The sequence below is a fragment of the Callorhinus ursinus genome, unplaced genomic scaffold (assembly GCF_003265705.2).
Source record: "Callorhinus ursinus isolate GAN/ISIS: 27379988/994484 unplaced genomic scaffold, GSC_fseal_2.0 scaffold4, whole genome shotgun sequence".
Classification (NCBI taxonomy): Eukaryota; Metazoa; Chordata; class Mammalia; order Carnivora; family Otariidae; genus Callorhinus; species Callorhinus ursinus.
Window position 1 is genome coordinate 130,086,497 of NW_027397066.1, and position 21,927 is coordinate 130,108,423.

Below are 21,927 nucleotides of genomic sequence, written 5' to 3' on the forward strand. Positions count from 1 at the left end.
AAATAACGATGACAATATGTAGCAAGGGCACTGAGAGGGTGGTGTGTGCCAGGCAATGTTCCGAGTGCTCTGCTTGGGTTTTCATTTAGCCCTCACCACAACCCTTTTAGGTAGATCTGTTAGTATTTCTATTTTATAGAATTTATTTAGAATTTATTTATTTAAATTTATTTAAATATATTTCTATTTTATTTCTATTTTATAAGTGAGGAAACTCAGACACAGAGAGGTGGAATAATTTGTCTGCGGGCACACAGCCAATGAGTGGCAGGGCCAGATTCTGAACTCCCTACACTCCAGTTCTAGCTTCTGAACTTTTAACCTCTAGGAGCAAGAGTTTCATTTTAGTGTAGAATCACTGAGAAAGATCTGCAACCTTTGTAACTGAATTATTACAGCTTGAATAACAAAAAAAGATAAGTTATTACATTTTTAAAAGAGAAAAACAATATTATTAGTTATAATCCCAGATAAGTTAAAATAAAATGCCTCCGTTTTCTGTGTCATAATCTTTATTGACAGTCTTTTCTATTTAGGAATTTTTCTTTTATACAAAATAGAAAGCTCAACAAGATATTCGCCAAATATTTTGTTTTGACAAACTTTTTAGAAAATTCTTGGTTTCACAATTTTTGCAGTCTGTTATTCATTTCATTTTATGAAGTGCCCTCCCCCCCCAATGCCAAGAACTCCTGTATTTTATTTCGTACACAAGTGTGTGGTAAGGTGAGGATTTAAACTTAGGGGCTATTTAGAATTATATGAGAAATTTTAGATTTTATCAAAACCCAGAAACAGGAAGCAGGTGTTGAAGTGCAGATATTTCACTCCACAGAGAAATATGTGCTCCATTAGTGGCTAGGGTTTAATTGCCATATTTAATTCACTGAATTAGAATTAGTGAATGTAGAACTTAAAATGAAAGGTTATTGTGAAAGCCAACTTTAAAATTGTTTTTAATTAATTTTTATTATTTTTTTTTAATTTGAGTATAGTTGACATACAATGTTACATTAGTTTCAGGAGTACAACAGAGTGATTCAACTCCTCTATACATGATGCTATGCTCGCCAGAAGTGTAGCTACCATCTGAAAGCCAACTTTTATTTTATTTATTTATTTATTTATTTTTAAAGATTTTATTTATTTATTTGACAGGCAGAGACACAGTGAGAGAGAGAACACAAATAGGGGGAGTGGGCGAGGGAGAAGCAGGCTTCCCGCGGAGCAGGGAGTCCGATGTGGGGCTCGATCCCAGGACCCTGGGATCATGACCTGAGCAGAAGGTAGACACTTAATGACTGAGCCACCCAGGCACCCCTGAAAGCCAACTTTTAGTCTGTTGTTTGGAAGGCGCTTTGTATTAAAGGCTGCTTGAAAACAGTACCTGCGTCTATTTTTCATGGTGTTTCCATGAAGCTCAATTTAGTCACATAATTAAATTGTCAAATAGATTTATTAAGTTGGCTTTAGACTGAGAAATTGACAGTAAACATAATGGGAAAAGTAGAAGTTTACTTTAATTATTGGTCATTAAAATAATTATGTCTCATATTTGTTCTTGAAATGTTTCACATCTGATGCCATATTGTTTCATCATAGTAGCTCTGCAAAGCAGTTAAGAAGCTGATATGATCTGCATTTTACTAAAAAGGAAAATTAAGTTATGGGGAAATGAACTGACTTAATGAAGGACAAGCAGGTCTTTAGAATAACAGGCAGAACGAGACCTTAAATTTCCACTCCTTTCTAGTGACCTTCCAAATGACCACACCTTTCAAAGAAGGTGATTGCTAAATTCTTAAAATTCTCAACTAAGACATTGTTATTTACATACTTATGTACTTTAATTCTGTTTCAAACTAGGATAACTGACTCATTCTATAATAAGTTATCCAATGGCTATAGATCATATATGATGTAGATGTTCTTTAAGAGAAATTGAGCTGTAGCCATGATATACATATCATTTAAAATCATCTGTCATATGAAGAAAATAGTAGGCATCAATTAAATAAAAGAGGGAAAATGGAAAAAAAGGAAGGGATTTTACAAATACAATTTTAGTGATCCTTTCAAGCTGTCATTACCGTGTGTCAAGTTGTATTCCTCAGATAAAATTTATTATTAATTTATGAAGGACTAAGAGTGTTATGCCTTTATAAGGTGTTTATTTTTGTGACCATACATGGCATAATTGGGAAAACCTGTAATAATTAACTCTTTATAGTGATCATGCAAATCAGAGATAATTATATGGTCCAGAAAAATATCTTCTTTCATGGTATGCAAATCCAGGCTTGTGTCATATTTTGAGGTATGCATTTGTTAATTTCTACTCTTTGTTAATAGGGTCCTTGAGAAGTAGTCTTTTGACTTTCAGTACATCATAAACAGAAGGCAGCAGTGGAAATGTTATCAGGAGAAATTGCACAAGCAGGGACTGGAACGGGTCAATAGGCATATTTTTACAGTTATAGCTATAAGAATCCCTTACTTTCTTATCACTATCATCAATTATAATATTCATTAGTTGGCCTTTCTGAACTTGGCAGTGTGTACCAAGGGTCAATGCCATATTCACAGCCCTTTGCCTTTCAGGATTTGAATACCTTTAAACATTTGTTGTATATATACTCTCTCTCATAATATTTATTTCAAATTGACCAAAAATTTTAAAACATCTCGACATTAAATATGGCCATATATGTTTGCCCATTACGTATATGGCAAATGATGGATTTCGGGAATAGTCCCAAACAAAGCAACCTGGCAAAGTTTATTTTGGGTTTGCCCTGCCCATGTCATCACCCGTAACCTGTGTTCCATTACACCCACGTTAGGATCCCATTTCCCCAAAACAGTCTCCTCTTTCTTAGGGTCCTCTGAGCAGGTCTCAGTGTGTGCTGTGTGCCTTGCCACCTCCAGGCACACGGGATTTCTTCCCTACATTGCTTTTGCTTTCCCCTCACAAATGAAATGGACCTGCCATGATCACAGGACAAGACCTCTTGAGGCTTCTGTTCTGATAACCCAATGAGGTCATTCACTCATTGGGACATAACATTTGAAAGGCTTTGAATTCATACATTTCATACAGGGAGAAATTGAGACTGAGAGAGGTGAAGTGGGTAAAAAGAGAGAAAGTAAGAACCTTCCTTTGGTTCCCAAGAAGAGTAGTAAAACTTTCTAGAAATGTTCGTGTCATGGGGAAGAGTTCTGTTCTATTTCCACTTCTTTGCTCTTTCTCTACCAATGTTTACAAATGGAGGGAGAATTGAATTTTGACTACACAAGGCTTACATCTTAAAATTAAAACAAAGCCAAAATCAGTAAGTGGGACTACATTAAACTAAAAAGTTTCTGCACAGCAAAGAAATGATCAACAAAATGAGAAGGCAACCTCTGGAATGGGGGAAGATATGTGCAAGCCATCTATCTGATAAAGGGATAATAGTACAAATGTATAAGGAACTTGCTTCAGCTCAACAGAAAAAAAAAAAAAATCCAATTAAAAAATGGGCAGAGGACTTGAATAGACACTTTCCCAAAGGTGACATATAAATGGCTGAAAAATGTATGAAAAGGTGCTCAACATCACTAACATCAGGGAAATGCAAATCAAAACCACAATGAAATATTATCTCACACCTATTAGAATGGGTATTATCAGAATGACAGGCGATAACAAATGATGCAGAGAAAACGGAACCCTTGTGCGCTGTTGGTGGGAATGCAAACTGGTGTAACCACTATGGAAAACAGTATGGAGGTTCCTCTAAAACTAGAACTACCCTATGATTCAGCAATCCCACTTATAGGGACATATTTCAAAATAAAATCCCTATCTCAAAGAGCTATCTACACCCCCATGTTCATTGCAGCATTATTTACAATAGCCATGACATGGAAACGATCTCAAGTGTCCATCGACAGATGAATGGACAAAGAAAATGTGGTATATATACACAATGGAGTATTGTTTAGCCATAAAAAAGAAGGAAATCCTGCCATTTGCAACACCATGAGTGGACCTTGAGGGCACTATGCTAAGTGAAATAATTCAGATTGAGAAAGACAAATACTTATATGTGAAATCTAAAAACATTGAACTAGAAACAGAGAATAGAACGATGATTGTCAGGAACTGAGGTGCAGGGGAAATGGGCAGATGTTGGTCAAAGGGTACAAACTTTCAGTTATGGTATGAATAAGTTCCAGGGATCTAATGTACAACATGGTGACAACAGCTAACAATACTGTATTGTATACTCCAAAATTGCTATGAAAGTAAAGCTTTAATTTTCTCACCATAACAACAAAATGGTAATTATGTGAGGTGAAAGATGTTCTAACCAACCTTATTGTGGAAAGCACTTCACAATATATACAAACGTCAGATCATCATATTACCTTAAACTTACACAATGTTATATGTCAGTTCTATTTCAAAAAGCTGGATATAAATTAAAATGAGAAACACATTATGGAAATAGCAGAGGCGTATTTGCCGTAAAACTAATGAAGTTTAACCTCCAGGGCCCCTCACTTATCTGGGCACCTTCCAAGGCACTACCGTTGTGCTCACATAGTCAGATATTTTTGTAAAGTTGGTAAGAGTAAAATATTTTATCTGGAAGACTATTATCTCTTTCCACCTTAGCTACCCTTTTGCCAGACTTTTCCAGATATACTTATGTGCCTCCCAGGCTGTTCTGTGCGTATTATTATTAGCCTTCTTGGTGGAGACTGTGCTACCATAGGAATATCTCTACCTCAGCCGCACCAGCTCACCTAATTTCATGATATTGAAGGCGGGGCCAGAAGTTTGGTTGCTGTATGAATGATCTTTCGTCCCGAGCACCAGAAGTATATAGGTACTGGAAGAGAAACATATTTGAAAGATGTGCAGTCAGAAGCCAATCCATCTGTGGAAAATTCTTCCAATCTTTAGGTGTGTAAAAATTTATTAAACACAAAATTCATTAGGCATGTAAGCAGATGTTTCAGTTCTCCTTGTCACCCAGTGAAAACTAGAAGTTCTCCCCTGTCAGGAATATAGTCGACAATGAAGCATATTAAATTATAATAGCATCCCAAAGTAAAATTATTTTTTGTGTATTTCTACATAAGATCAATAGATATTTTTCTATCAAGAAGTAAATTGTAACAAATTTTCAGACCACATCAAAAGCAGTAATTCATGGAGAGAGAGAAATTTCAAATAGAAAAGGATAAATTGAGCCCAATTAATGAAGAGTAATAGATTACATGAACACATTGGAAAAAGATATAACTTTTTGATGATTTGACAACAAATACTGACATACACAAAATAGCATAGAAGTCACCCCACTACAATGAATCATCAATGACAAACAGATGGAAGGTTGTCATAAAGTATTTAAGATTAACTTGCACAAGAAAATTGAAATGCCCTGAAATCTTACAGCTCATGTATGGAAGAACTTCTTCCCAAACTTACATGCGATGAACTTACAACTTACAAACTTACATGTGATAAATGAGTGGTGAAGCTAAAAACATTTTTCAAGACTCTCCATGATAAAGAATACATTTCAACCTGCTGTGCTGAAGAAATGCTGAAAATCTTACTTTCTCTATAGGAAAGTGTATTTTAAAAATTATTTGCGTTTGAAGAGACAAGCAGAGTATGCAGCCTACAGCGGTAAGAAAAGACAATGGAGAAGGGTGTCAGGCAGTTTATTAATTAAAATGTTATACTGTATTGCTAGATTCTGTGACATTCGTGGTATTTGTCAAGTTTATCGAAATTATAATTGGTTGTGTTTTTATTCTCATTCACTTTCCTGATTTTGTATTTTTAATTTTTATGATTTTTCTTAACAAAGTTTCTGCAAATTGTACTAACTTCAGGCCTCATGAAACCTAGATCTCCTTCACTTCCGATTAATACTGAGTCTCACTATTTGATTTTTAATGTTGAAGAACTTACACAACTTTTTAAAGCCATTCTCTTCTCCGAGAAGAATAATGAATACTGCCCCATCAGGTTATAGGGTTATAAAAGCATGACAGAGGGAGAAAAAGACAGGAAGGAAAGGGGACGGGGAGAAAGAATATGTGGGAGGATGTTCTAAGCGTCAAAGAAATAGACGTGAGCAAAATAAAAGTGATCTCAATGAGATATTTCTACGATATGTGACTTCCTCCTCTCTCTTCTTAGCCTATTGCTCACCATTTTACTTTTTTATTGATGATTTGAGATTGCGATTTTGAATGTATAACCTGCATGGACTCTCTCTTAAGTGTTTATTAATCTTCAAGCGTGAGAAAAATAAAATTCCCCATCTTTAAGTCACTGTGTTTTTTTTAAACAGTTGATTTTCTTTTTTTTTTTTTAGATTTTATTTATTTATTTGTTAGAAAGAGTGAGCGAGAGAGAGTGAGCGAGAGAGAGTGAGTGAAGGTACAAGCAGGGGGAGCTGCAGGCAGAGGGAGAAGCAGGCTTCCTGCTGAGCAGGGAGCCCAGTGTGGGACTCAATCCCAGGACCCTGGGATCATGACCTGAGCCGAAGGCAGCCGCTTAACTACTGAGCCACCCAGGCGTCCCATAAGTCACTGTTTTTTTTATAGTTTCTGAGGCAGCCGAAAACCATGTTGGAGTGATATTAAATTTGGGAAGGAGTTTAGGAATTCTGGGGACTGCTATTAAATGTCCTCCTTCTATGCCAATTTTTTTACTCTTCTAATGCAAAGTAGCACATATTGTAGTCTACTTTCCAAAGTACAGCATGAGACAGTTTGACAACATTTTATATCACGCATATGAAGAGTTCCCGGCTTTCTGCTTTCAGTATCTGTGCCTTCACGGCTCAAAGTCCATCTTCAGCAATCTGGTTCCACATGCGAGGTTGCAGCACTCCATGTCCAGGTACCAAATTCTGTTTAGGTCAAGGTTCTTTGTTTCAAACAGAACTCTAGCTCGTTTAAGCAGAAAGAGATTTATTGAAGGTTCTTAGTAGCTCCCAGAATCTTGAGAGAGCCATAGAACCAGTTTTGGATCTCACTCGGTCAAAAACAAAGAAAATAGAACAATCAAGCCAAAAAACAGTGGTTCCAAATGACTGATGAATGGTTAAAAAAGATGCAGTATATATACACAATAGAATATTACTCAGCCATAAAAAGGAATGGAATCTTGCTATCCGTAGCAACATGGTGGGCCTCGAGGGAGGGTATTATGCTAAGTGAAATAGGCCAGACCAAGACAAATACCATATGATTTCACTTATATGTGGAATCTAAAAAACAAACAAATGAACAAACAAACAACAACAAAAGAGAGAAACAAACATAAATATAGAGAAAAAACTGGTGGTTGCCAAGGGTGAAGGGGTGGGGGATGAGTGAAATGGGCAAAGGAGATTAAGAGGTACAAATCTGCAGTTATAAAATAAGGAAGTTACAGGGATAAAAAATACAGCATAGGGAAGGAATATAGTCAATAATATTCTAATACACTTATCATGGTGAGCATTTCATAATGTGTGTAATTGTTGAATCGCTGTTGTACACTTGAAACTAATTTAATATGATATGTCAACTGTACTTCAATTAAAAAGAAGAACAGTGGTTCTAGGGAGCCAGGAGTACACTGGGCAGGCAGGACCCTTTGCACCAGAGAGTCTACCTTCCTTGTCTCAGAGGAGCTGCTTGGCTATACCACCGGGCTCCCCAAAAGGGACAAACTCTGAGCATGCAGTGGCCACCTCTCATTGCTCATTTCTCATCCAAATCCCGGCTGATGCCTCTGCTTGCCAGGAACTTAGGCCACCTGCCTGCACCCTAGCTGCAATACTGGGGAATGTTGGTGTCAGAGTGAGTGAGAGTGAGCCAACCTGGAGGATCTGCCACAGTTTCCTGCATCCTTACAAATTCACTCTGAGACTTGAGGCAAGGTACTTGAACCTCTCTAACTAATCCATCTTCTTAATACTTAACGTGAGGATTTTGGATGCCGTAGTAAATTCCCAGAATCCTTATAGTAATACAAATCTGTGTCTGCTCTAGTTAGAACTCTGGCTTCTAGTGATGGAACCCTTACATGAGCCAGTGAAAGTAAGTCAAGGGTATTTATTGGCTCTTATAACCTAATCGCAGGAAGAGTAAAGGTGCCGCGAGGTGTAGGGGTGTGGGCTCCTCTGACCTCTCACTTTCTCCCCTCTGCTTTCAGTGTGCTGACCAGGAAGACCGCTTTCTTTGGGAAGCTGGAGAAGCAGTCCCTGACAGCTCCAAGGCTACTTGTAGCCAAACTATTCCGAGATCTTAAAGGAAAAAAACTCCTCTCTCCCAGAATCGGTTTCTTCTAAGGTCCAGAAGGCCCTTTTGATTAACCAAGCTTGGCTTGTGTGCTGACTCCTGTGGCCAGAGAAGTGGAGTCTTTAACCAGAGAAGGGATGTCACACGGGTATGGCCACCAGAGAATTGTTGGGAGGCAGTCAAGTGCCCAGTGTGACTGGTGCAGATTTGAAGAGCTAGGGGGCCACAGTATATGATGTGGGATTTATTCATGGGTTTTCATTTTAGCTATTTCAAATGAAATAAACTTCAGTTAGTTTTGTGAATCTCAGTGTTGCGTGGGGCTTAGTAGGAGATACAGTACCACATACGGCTCAGTGCCTGCATTCAGGGAGCTTAGAATGTAATGATAGAGATAAAAAGGCACCTGAAGTCCCAGCTGTAAACAATACAAGGGTTTTAGGGAAAGAGCTGAAATCCTAAAGCAGATGAATATGGAACTTGAAGGGTTACATTGATAATAGTTTTTGCCAGGCATTTTGCCCCAAATCACATTCCTAAGCCAAATACAATTGGTATTTGTGTTTTAAGATCAAATGATCTTAATGATCAAAACGTCATAGATAAAAGAGAAAATTGATACTTTTTCTCGAACTTTTAGCCTTTATCTTTTTTTTCGTGGGTGTTGTCTGTGTTGGTATATACACAGACAGCCTTTTCCTTTGGAAAGTTACATTATTGTGCTGAAATATATTTTGCTTTTAGCAATAAATATGACAGTATGGTTCTTTGGTCTTCTATTTTCTAGACATAGCTTGTATAACAGAAAACAATTATTTTCTCCTTCGAATCAAGGAATCGGTAGCTCACTCAGAAATTCATCTGGATGGAATTTTGCATATTAAGTTATATTCTGTTGGCAGTTAGATTGTTGGAAAAGTGTGAAAAGTTTCAGTCAGTCTATGTTTTGCTTCGTCATACAAATTAACTTCTTGGTTTTATAATCTGAAGCACATGCATATTAAGTAGAGGAAACTAATTGCAGTAAATCCTGGCAATAATCCGGATGTTTCAATAATATCACATTGTTAATTCTGAGTTTACTTGTAACACTGTTGCATAAGGGTCTTATTTTTCAATTGTTTTAGTCTTGTTGGCCTCGGCTTCTCTGATGATTAAATTAATTGAATCGATTAGATTTTGTTTAATTAGATTTTATACTTCGACGTCACGTCATGGCTTTTGAAAGCATTTTGCACCCTCTTCACCGTGGGCAATACCTACAGATTTAGCTAGTGGTTCATATATACTCTGTTTCTTTCTTTCGTGGAATTTTTATTGCAATAGGCAATAACCAATTTACATACTTCGGGGATGCTAGAGGATCACTCCTTGCTTTTAAACGTAGGATATATCCATCCCAATAATATTTTTAGTGACTGCCAAAATGACTGTTTGCTCCAGCATTTATGCCCCTTTTTCACTGTAGGGTAAATGGCCCTTCAAACTAAATGGGGATGTTTAATATTCCAGGGATTTAACCCACGATCTTTGATGAATGCCAGTGCTGTTTTAAAAAGAATTGCTGTCTTGGTGTAAATAAAATCAAAATCCTGGCATTACAATCTAATTGAGAAATCTGTTTGGAACGTCGGGTCACTAGAGATCATATGTGACCTCCCGGAGCCAAAGAAAACGCAAACGATGATGGCAAGGGGGTATAGGATGTTGAGGAAACACACAGCAGTAGCGCCCAGCCCAGTCTCCACAGCGCCTGGGTGGCTCAGTTGGTTAAGCGACTGCCTTCGGCTCAGGTCATGATCCTGGAGTCCTGGGATCGAGTCCCACATCGGGCTCCCTGCTCGGCGGGGAGTCTGCTTCTCCCTCTGACCCTCTTCCCTCTCGTGCTCTCTATCTCTCATTCTTTCTCTCTCAAATAAATAAATAAAATCTTAAAAAAATAAAAAATAAATCTTTTAGTTGCTCCCAAACTGCCAACCTCTCTTTCACCTCTGGGCTTTCCTGCGTACTATCTCCTCTGACCAGAATTTTTTTTCCCTAAGGCTAAGTATCGCTACTAGGAGTCTTCTGATTCTCAGTTGAAGTGGCCCGATGCGGGACTCGATCCCAGGACTCCAGGATCATGATCTGAGCCGAAGGCAGTCGCTTAACCAACTGAGCCACCCAGGCGCCCAAGATAAATTCCCTTTAGCTGCAGCAGAGAGAGGGGGTCAGCTGGGGGTGGGGAGAGGGGTTTGGAAGAGGGTGCCAGGAGACGCCTAACCTGGGATAGCATCAGCAGGACTAAGCCAGATGGGCAGATCACGGACCTTTAGGGGACTGCATTTACAGGGCTTAATGATTAACTGGATTTGAGCAACAAGGGAGAGAAGAACAGGAAGTGATCGATGCTTCTCGCCTGGACCCTGGGTGGATGGTGGTGCCATTCACAGAGGAGGACTGTGGGGCAAGAAGCACGTTCGGGGGAGTCTGTGGGACTTCTCAAAACATCCGGGCTGCCGAGGAGAGAAAATCTGAGGAGGCATCCCTCTCTGCTCATGTCACATCAACATGCCGGGGATTTGCAAATGAGGATCCTTTAAAATAGGCCTACAGGGGTCTGCCAGAGGAGGCAAGAAAAACTAGGACTGAGCGCTTTTTAAACATTCAAGGAAAGAAAGCATTTCCAAAAGGATTGAACGGTCATGGTGTCGAATGCTACGAGAGGGTCAAATAAGATAAAAACTGAACAGATTCCCATCGGATTTTGCAGTGAGGATGTCGTTGGTGACCTTGGCCCAAACACTTACAGTCAAGCGGCCGGGCCGAATCCAGATGCCTCAAGGTGAGGAATGGATAGGAAAGAAGGGAAGTGGGAGGTAGTGAGTGTAGACAGCCCTTTGAAGAAGAATGTGAGTGAAAGGAAGGCTGAAGATAAGGCGGTCACTAGAGGAAGATGGGAGGCTGGGGGACAGTTTAATTTTAGTATTTAATGTGGGAGAGACTTGAGTGTGCTAAACACTGATGATGTGGAACAGTTCGTGGAGAGAGAAAGGTTGGAGGTACTGAGGGGGGTGCAGGCAACAGAGCGAGACCTCTAGGAAGGTGGAACAAGATGGGGGGGGCAGAAGAACGGGCTCGTTGTCAGTTAGGCATGCTTTCAATTCAAATAGCTGAAATCCAGCTACTCGTAGTGCCTCACTCAAGCAGGGGTTCCTTTTTTCTCACGGGACAGTAAATTTAAGGTAAGCAATGCTGGCATGGCCTCTGTGTCAATGATGTCAGCGCTAAGGGGTTGACATCACCGCATCCATCTTGGCCTCTTCCCCTCTCGCCCTGATCAAGGCGGGAAAAGGGGGAAAAGGTGGTGTGGGCTGCACTTGGTCCTTTAATCAGGAAGCTTTGCCAGCAGTTGCCAGGAGACTTCTTCTGCTTCCGTCTGATTGCCCGGCGCTGTATGGGAGGCTGAGGAAGCTCTCTGATCCTCGTGGTGGGAGAAGTCAAGGGACACGGGACTTGGGAATGGCAGTTAGACCAGCCAAATGGCAGCATCTACCACACACAGCAAGGGCAGATTTAGTAAGCCTGGCAGCATGCAGGTGAAGGATTTCCCATCTGAGATTTCTGTTTTCTTTGGAAGTTGGAAATAAGCTCATCTGCTAAGAGAGTAATGGAACATGTGAAGGTAGTGAAAATCAGAAATGGCCTTTTTGGAGACTTGGAGAAACTGGGGACTGATGAAAGACACTGACTGATTTCTTCTGAGCAACCCCCTTAGGTTCAACTGAAATTAGAGATCATGGATTCAGAGGTCACACAACTAGAGGAATGTGCGGCTACGCAAAGGCTGCTCAGTATGTGACCACGGGACAGTGGAAATGCTATGCGTCCTATAGGGTACACTCAATGTGATCGGATCATATAATCACTTTTATCTTGAGTTGTTTATATGAAATTCATATTGTTTCCTTTTTTAAAAAATTTTTTATTCGTTCTGTATAAATCATTACCTGCATGTTTTAGGTGTGTCTCCTATAGAGTACATAGTAATGTTGTAGGAGATTGATCATTTTGAAAGTCCTCAGATCTGTAGGGAAATTGAAAGAGTAGTAAAATAAACAGCCTCATGGCATTCACGGACATTCAGTAACCAACATCTTCCCACATTTTCTGTCTCCTCTCTCAATCTCTCCCTCTCTCTCCACAAACACACACACGTTTTTTTATCCCGAACCCCGTGAAACTTTAAGTTGTAGACAATAAGACACTGCAGCACTAAATACTTCAGCATGTGTCTCCTGGTAATTGGGACATCCTCCTATGCAAACACAACAGCATGGATTTTTGCCCCTTTGAGAATCAACATTAATCTCACCAACGAGGCTTCAGTACATCTTTGTTTCCCACTTGACCCCAGAGTGCCTTTCAACCCAAACAGTCTGAAGGAGAGTATTTGAAAACTATGTATGTTTTGAAATTAATTTAGCAAATTTTGGAGTGCCCTGTAGCAGTCAGCTTACTGTTGAAATTTTGTTGCCTTTGGTAGGGCTTTTCCAATCTCTTTAGGTTTTCATTTTGGATGTACACAGCAACATATAGTATCTTATATGTGTGTCTACATCTAAAACTTATATTTGTATTGGCTTTTGTTCTCCTGATATACTTAAGCAATACCTTTTCCTCCTTCCCAGTTTAATGACCAACCTTTCCATCCTTCATTTTTGACTCTAGATTGGTATCGTGTGGTAGATATAAAGTATCTGCATTATTTCTTCAACTACCAATGAAAGCCTGTATTTGAATATACATTATATACTATTCCTTTCATTGTTCAAACGGTAAATGTGACTTAATATTTGCCCAGGTGGATAAAGTGGCTGTTTTATGGGTATATTACAACTGTTAATTAATAAAATCTAACTCAGTGACTGGGAGGAAGGTATTTCATATAGAAATTCAATTTACCTTTTTAAAATTGGAAATACTAGTGATTCATGTCCTCTAGATGAAGAACACTCTAGGAAACACTGGGTGTGCCTAAATATAATACAAATATAACTCCTTATCAAGGAACTGGAATTCTAAAACAACATGGAAGCAGACATGTAAATAAAAGAATTGGTAATGAAAGGGAGCACGTACATTGGGGCTGTTTGCCAATTGCAGGAATAGGATTAAGGATATTTAAACAGGAACAAGTTCCTTGATTTATACAGTGTCTTTTTAATTTTCATACTGATTTAATCTGTTAATAAAAATAGGGTGATTGCAACTTGAGTAATTTTCCCGGCATTTTCACCATCATGCAAATGTATACAGTATGATGTCTGTTCCTGCTAGAATGCGTTGTCTTGTGTGGGGTACTGGACAGGCCCCAGGCATTTGGGCCCATGCAGCTCCCCATTAGAACTGAAGCTTCTCTGATCCCACCCACTCTTGGCAGCATCAGCCACAGAAGCCCTAGATGCACAATTTCCCCTGACCTGGGCCCCAGTCCCTAGCACTGACCTTCAGGGCTCCCGTTGTACCAGTGAGTTTCCAGTGTTTGAATTATTTATAATTAGAAAAACTACAGACATAAAACTACACTGAAGCAGTTATGTCTCAGCATCTTTTGTTCAGGGCCTTTTTGTGATGAATGTACTGGTATTAACTCTGGTTGAACCTAAATTGTCTGCCAACTGTGCCAACACCCGAGCAGCCAAACCCCAACCGGCTTTATTTTAATTCATGACCACCAGCCCGTGCGCCCAACAGGTCTGACTGTTCCTCTATTCTGTTCACTCACCTGCAGGACTGGATCACTATTTCTCCCCTTCTCTCCATGCCTCTCTTCACTCACTCGCAGCTGGTGGTTCTGCTTGGTATTTCACTGAGGAAATGGAAGCGACGAGAGAGTTTCCACATTCTTCCACCATCATTTCTTCAAACTTAATTCAATCAAGACCCAGAAAACTAATTGTTTTCCCTCCTTTTTCAGTTAAGCATAAGCGATTCAGGCTCCCTCTGAAGACAGCCCTTGCACCTGGGCACTAGAGTCCATCCCTCTCACCTGTTCAAGGACAGTGAGCTGGGAATTGTCCCTTTTTCTCTTGTGTTTTCAATTCTCCCCTATCTCCTGGCTCTCTTCCACAGCCCGTAAACACATGTAATATCTCCCATCATAAACACACAACAACAAAAGTCCTCCCATGACCCCTTCCTTTGCTTACCAGTTCATAGTTTAAAAATTCATGTTATGGCAAAACTTCTTTAGCCCAGTTGTTGAACTTCACCTTCTCCCACTCATGCCCGAGTTCCCAGTAGTCAGGCTTTTGTCCCCACCCCTGAACAGAAACAGCTCTTCTCAAGGTCATGAATCCTCATCTCTCATCTTATTCAACCATCAGCAGCATTTCTTATAGTTGGTCACTCGGTCCTTCTTCCACTCTGTCTTCTTTTCCCCATTTTCTTTGCTGGTTCTCCTTTTCTTCCTGCCTCGTCATGTTGGAGAGTCCCAGGTTAGCCTCCTCGGCCCCCCTCTTCTCTGGCTGTATTCGTCCCCACATCAGAGACTCTTAACCTGCAGTCCACAGACTGGTGTCAGTGACCTTGAAAGGGAAACATTTCTTCCTTATTTTCACTAACCTCTAAATGAAACTTTGCATTTTCTGCAAACATGAACAATAATATTTGCTATATCTATGACTTTATCGCTAGTAAAAAATTACATTTTCATCTCATTACAGTGGCTACAGATATCTTGAAATATTGATGAACATAACTTCTTTAAAGTTACTGTAGTTATTATGCTCACTGTTAGTTCTTATCATGTAGTATATTAATAAAAAATATGATGTTGCCATAGTATAACTTTTAAAATATTTTGATGCTATATTTCATTATAATTGGTTTTCTTTATATCAATTTTATATACCAAAAATATTTCAAAGATATTTTATTTTGTGCATTTAAAATATCATTCAGAGAAGGAGCCTGAAGGTTTTAATAGACTTTCAAAGGGATTTATGCCACAAAAACTTTTGGGAGCCCATACTCAAAATGATCTTTAATCTTACAGTTTTAAATACTGTTGAAAGTTATATTTCCAGCCACAGCCTCCCTTTTCAGCTACTAAACTCATACATTCAACTGCCTACTCAACATTTCCTCTTGGCGATCTCATTAGCACCTCCGTATTAAAAACCGTTCTCCTGGGGCACCTGGGTGGCTCAGTCAGTTAAGCGCCCAACTCTTGATTTTGGTTCAGGTCATGATCTCAGGGTTGTGAGATCGAGCCCAGCAAGGGGCTCCACGCTGGGCATGGAGCCTCCTTAAGAGTCTCTCTCTCCGTCTACCTCTGCCCCTCCCTCCCACACCCCCACCAGCTTGCGCATGCGCAGGTGCCCATGTACTCTCTCAAACAAACAAAACAGGCTCCTGAATCTCATCCACTCCCCAGACTTGCGCCTCTTACAGTCTTCTCCCGTCAGTTGGGCAACTCCATTTTTCTAGTTGCTCAGGCCAGAAACCAAGGACTCAGCCTTGACTCCTCTTTTTCATAAGCCACATCTGATCTAGAAGCAATTGCATTGGCTCTATCTTTTGAGTGTATGTAGGATCCAACCACTTCTCACCGGTTCCACGCCATCCCTCCCGATCCAAGCTATCAGCTTCTCTTGCCTGGACGTTTGCAATGGTGCCCCACAGCACTTCCTCCACAGCCTCCCGCAGCCCCCAGCACAGATGTGCGCACACGCAGACACACACGTACACTCACCCGCTCACAATGAGCAAAGCAGCGGCCAGAATAATGCTGTTAAACCTACTTTAATCAGATCAGGCTGCCCCTCTCATGGAGCTCTCCAAAGGCTCCCCTACTCAAAGTAAAAGCCGAAGTCTCTACAGTGGCCCATGAGGCACCCATGAGTAAAAAGTCTGGAAAGAGGCCAGAAAGAGATATTGGCCAAAGACATATATTATTTTGGGTTTAAACAATAAAAGAATAAGCTTTAGAAATAAATAATTTATTTTTAAAGGTGAACAATTTAGCAAAATTCAGAATGGTCTTTACAGTGTAGTTTCTGAAATGAGCAATGAAAAAGCGATTAGGCCATCTTATTTTAGGTACAGAGAAAGAATTGAATTTGCATTATGTGTGTGTTGGATATCAGTCTTAGATATAAGTGTTTCTTAATAATCAGTGCCAAACTTTACAGACCATACTGATTGTCTATATTTTGAGTTGTTGATAATACTGTAAATGCTAATTTGACACTTTCACTTTTCTTCATTTCTACATATTTTGTTTGTGAATAATCATAAGATCCTATGTGACCTAGATCACAGGAATATGCAATAGGGACTTGCTGTTGGGGGTTTAAGCACAGTTCAATAATTATAAAATATTTCACTAATAGGGAAAGAATAAGACAAACCCTCTGTTGACCTTTGTTTCACATTAAAATGACCGGAGTTTGACACCAAAGTGACAGCTGGTTAAAACAGCTTGAGATTTCAAAGTGCTTGAGTATATATAAATATTATGACTGATCTCATAAGTGTGTTGGAAAACACTCTAAGAAAGGTCCTTGGCTTAATTGTTTGCTACATTCTCCCCTGTTGGTTGGAGGGAACTATCACCACCCCCTCCCAAAGAAAGTTTTATCTTCTGGATTTAAAAGAAACAGAAAAATTAAAAACATGTAGTTGAACTCAACAGAACCAAGATTGGAGGTTAATACTGCGAATGTAAGTTACTATTTCATGCACAAACCTAAGGCTCATGTTCCTCTAGTTTGATAACAGGACAGATACTGCTCCCAGTGAACCCTATGTGATGAGATGCCAGTGGTAGTAGTATGTGGAAAATTCATCAATAAGATTTATTTTTTCCACTTCCTTTTCTACAACAGAACATGTTAGGGCAAGGAGAACTCACAGGGATGAAAAGATGTCACAGACAGACCATTCCTACACACAGGTCTCACAGAATTCCGAAAAGGCACATCTACTGTCAACCCTCCACTCCTTAAAATTGTCTCAACCTTATTTTGTAAAATCTCATCCAAGTTACTGTTTATCCTAAACCTTATATCATAGCAACATGGATCCTTCTGTGCAGTTTTCTGTGAGCGAGGAAAACTTGGGATGACAGAGAGGAAAGACTAGGAAGAAGAGTGATAAACAAAAGTCAGAATGATATAGTTTGTTAGTGGACAGAATAGATTAAGATTATCAGCAGTGCAGAGTTCAGGCAGAAGCTTTCCCATGAGGCTTGTAACGTTTCTGAAAGGCATTAGCGTCAATTAGTGAAGAATTAATTCAGGAAAGTGGAGGCCGACTCGGGCCATTGTAGTCAGGGGTTGGGAGTGCAGGTCCGAGGCACAGAAAAGGCTGTACAGATCTCCGGCAGGCAGGTGAGGGAAAGAAGAGGCAAAGGCACGGTTGCCATAGGTTGAGATGAATAATTCCACTTCTGTGTTTAGTTTTTAATTTTTAAAAAGATAATGGTTGCATACCGAATTCAAACAGTACAACAGAAAATTGAATGAAAATTAAATCAGCTTCCTATATCAGCTCCAGACCCCAGTTCCCCTCCAGAAGGTCAGTGATTTCTTGTAAAAAATTCTATGCTGTATGCACAGAGAAGCATTTATATATAACTCCTTTTCTTTAAATGCCAGCACTGGTATTACTCACAGTACCTCCGTTCTTCACACAAGTCATATTATTCTAAACCTTGCTTTTTTAACCCGATAGATTATAGCTTCATTCCTCCTAATTTCCTCAATTCCTGTTAACGGCCACATTATATGCTGTCCTATGGATGTGACAGTCTCCTGTGATGGACATTTAAGTTGTTTCCAGTCCTTTGGTCCCATAAGCAGTGCTTCAGTTATAGCCTCATACATATGAGGTCATCTCCTTTTATATTTCTGCTCAAAGATATTAGAATGGGGCTGGAAAGATCAGAAAATAAAGCTGTCCTAATTAGATTGAGATATTGAGGACAGGCTGATTTATTCTCACAGAGAGAAATAGCCACGAGGTGGTATTGATAAGAGAATAAAAGTTAACTTAGATTAATAGGGCTTCATTGCTCCATAGTTTAATTCGAGGCAAATAGCAATAGGCTTTTTGGTATTTTGGTGCTACTCTTCACAGCGCTTAAAGTTCAGAGTTAGAGCAAGTAGTTAATGAAAGTGAGTAAACAGCAAATGTACTAATGACCCATACAAGATCTGCTGTTCTTCTAAGGGAAAACAAGCTATTATTGAGCAGATATTTTCCCCCAGGTTTCATCACTGATTTCAAAATTTTAATAAAATGAAAAAAATAACATTAATACATATACCCAATAAGCATGTTGAAATGGGAAACCTCACCACAGAACAAAGAAATGAAAATGAAAAGGACATCTTTTCTGTGCAGTCCAGAAAAAACTTTTTAATTATTATACACAGTGATAGTGGTTAAGTAATGAAAGGCCCTCTGTATGGGGGACTATTATGTTATAGTTTAAAATACATTTTTCATTTTAAAAATATATACATAATATTATAAAAATAATTTTGAAATAAAATAATATTTTAAAGGACACCAGTACATAAATATTCACATTATGATGTTTAAATTAAAGTCTATGCCTAGAATTATATGTATAACTAAATCTGATACAGACTCATGTATATCAGAGAGGGAAGACCAAAAGGTTAACAGTAATTATCTCTGAGTAATGGGATTGCGGTTTTTACGCATTTTTGCGTCTTCCAAAAGTGTTAGAGTAAGTACGTTTGTTTAAAAAAAGGATTCATTTTTTAAAAGGATTGAAAAACATGGAAATGGAGATATGGTTTATTTTTAATAAGCGCTTTTCAAAAACTGCACATTCCTTCTCCCAGAAGATGCATCCTTCGAATTCTTAGCCGCATCTACATTTATGGAAGTACTTGAATCCGGTCTTAAGGAAGTCGCATTATTATAGATTTTATGTTTCAGTCAAGCAGAGTCACATTGAGATTCAGTGTGAATGATCTTATAAAGCCTTGTCCCACTTTCTGGAGTGAAGCCTCATACATGTAAGGACTGTCCCCCTCCAGCCTAGACCTGCCTTCTGAGCTTCACACTTGTACACCCAAAAGCCTCCCGGCATTCTGCGCACCGGTCTCGCAGGCTGCTCAACCCCGGCACCTGTTCCTTCTTGCAAAATGAGTTCCTGGGCTTCCCCCAGTCTCTCCTGTCACGTCCCCAATCCCTCCTTCCACGTCATTGAAAAGCCACTTCTCTCTCTCTCTCCCCTTCTTCACATCCTGTGCATGGCCCAATCCTGTCAGTTTTACCTGCACAGGACGCGGGGGCATCTGCCCTGCCTCGCCGTCTCCGCCGCCTCACCCCTGCCGCCTCTCTCAGGGCTTCGGGCTGCCTCTCGGACTCGGCTCCAGCCTCCTTCAAGTCATTCTCCGCGGGCGAGGTAAATGATCTGTTCCCATCACAAGACAAATGCCAAGTACAATGAGGTGCCATTTTCCAGGTTGGCAAGTTTCAAAAAATTGTGATAATACATTGTGTTAGCAAGAAGTCTAGGATAATAGGCACTTGTACATTGCTGGTGGGAGTATAAATTGATTCAGTCGCTTTGGGGAGCAATTTGGCAATATTTATCAAAATTAATATTATATAGAGCCTTCATGACCTCCCTGTTTATTTCTGCGAATTTATCCTTATCTTTTATTTTGACTCTTTGAAGATCACTCCTTGAAAGAAATGTTTTTCCCTCTTGAATAAGTAAACTATATCTATTATCAAGTTCAGTAAGAGGGTATACAATTAAAAATCATCTCCTCTCACTCCTGTCCTACAACCACCCAGTTCTCTGTCCCAGACCAAACACTATTACTTCTCTTTTTATTTACAAAAATAGTAATATACACATTCACGTTCTTCTGCATTTTGCTTTATTTCCTTAACCACCTTGGAGCACTTCTCACATCAGCTCATTTAGAGCTGACCAAAAGCTACATAGTATTCTATTGTATAGACCTACCATTCTTTATTTTAGATCAGTTCTCCACTGATGGACATTTAGGGTCCACACACATGCGCGCGCGCACGCGCGCGCGCACACACACACATAAACGTATGTACATATATATGCCACAATGAATATGCATAGACATATATCATTTTGCCCTTCTGTAAGACATGTAAACATTGAATGCTGGTGTACTCTTTTTTTTTAAGGTTTTATTTATTTATTTGACACAGAGAGAGAGAGCCCAAGCAGGGAGAGCAGCAGACGGAGAGGGAGAAGCAGACTCCCTGCTGAGCAGGGAGCCTGACGCGGGGCTCGATTCCTGGACCCTGGGATCATGACCTGAGTTGGAGGCAGACACTTAACACGCTGAGCCACCCAGGCACCCCTGGCGCACTGTTTATATAATGTGAAATACACCTGAATACTGCATGCTTGGATAAAAGAATTTTGTTAAAAATGAAAGTTTAGTTAACTGCTTTCTTCAGAGTAACTTAATCTTTTGGTTACTTCCCACAGTATTGTTTCTTGATTCCTTCTCTAACTTTCACAATCGTGTCAAAAGCTGGAGATCCAGATAACATTCAAATGTGTACTTAATGTACAGACAGGATGTGCTTATATGCCAAACCCTAATTGTTTTCTTATAACACTTTCCTTGCCGTGTTTTTATAAGGCATGATTTTTATGCACTGTCTATAATTTGAGTTATTAGATCATATAACTCTTTTCTCATTCCTGTTTTTGATTAAATAATAAAATAAATCCACTAGATGGTGTATATGAACAGAGAGAAAGAAAAGTTAGTTCCTTTTTTGTACTTTATAGCTCAAGTTCAAAGAAGACTAAAAATTTCTGCTTACATTTTGGTTTTGGGAGCGAGGGAAGGATATCCCCATCAAAAAAACTAAGACAAAACAAAAACACAACCAAAAAAGGATTTTCTGCAATGTTAATGTTTCTATTAGCTATTAAAATAGTTAATTCTACAAACTGAATATATAAATTAGAAGAATATATTAAATAAATACAATCTGATTCAATAAATGTGATAAAAATTATTTGCCTTCTTATCTCTCTTGGCTTCCTCAGTTATAATAATAACTTGACTATTCCACAGAAATTTTTAATTGTCAAATCATTCCTCCACTTACTGATTACTACTTATGAATTCTGGATATTGTTTTAACCTGGATTTTCTGAAAAGCTAATAGCACCCTATATTAGAAAATTAACTCTGTTATAATGGACCACACTGGGGATATATTGTGGTGATTTAGCAAACCCTTGTATTGTAAGAAGGAAGCTGTTTTAATAATTTTTTTTTTCTCTTTAGCACCCGATCTGACGGCAGTGGTTGAAGGTCATCCAAAAGTGTTCATTCACTGATGATAAGCTAGAGCCAGTCGTTTATACATCATTCCCCTCAGCGCAGTTTTCTGGGTAGGAGTGAGAGCATAGCAGGTCTAGAGATCAGAGGCCTGTCACCCTGGCATGTCTTGTTCATTAATATTCCTGAGATCTGTGAGATCTCTCCGTGCTTCTTGAACAGGAGGCTGGCCTTGTCTGAGAATCGCCTGTGCTGATCCTGGATGAATCAGGTTGAATTGGTCTATGGGGTTAAAGTTCTC

The 21,927-nt window shown here is 39.4% G+C and overlaps 1 protein-coding gene across 1 annotated transcript in view; it reads left to right on the forward strand.

The window, feature by feature from the left end:
* The window catches only part of RBM46 (RNA binding motif protein 46), a 216,253-nt gene that overhangs the window by 40,886 nt on the left and 153,440 nt on the right, over positions 1-21,927 (forward strand). Inside the window, exon 7 of the transcript XR_012378051.1 lies at positions 8,219-8,452. The gene's annotated coding sequence lies outside the window, so the exon portion shown is untranslated. The remainder of the gene's footprint in view (positions 1-8,218; positions 8,453-21,927) is intronic.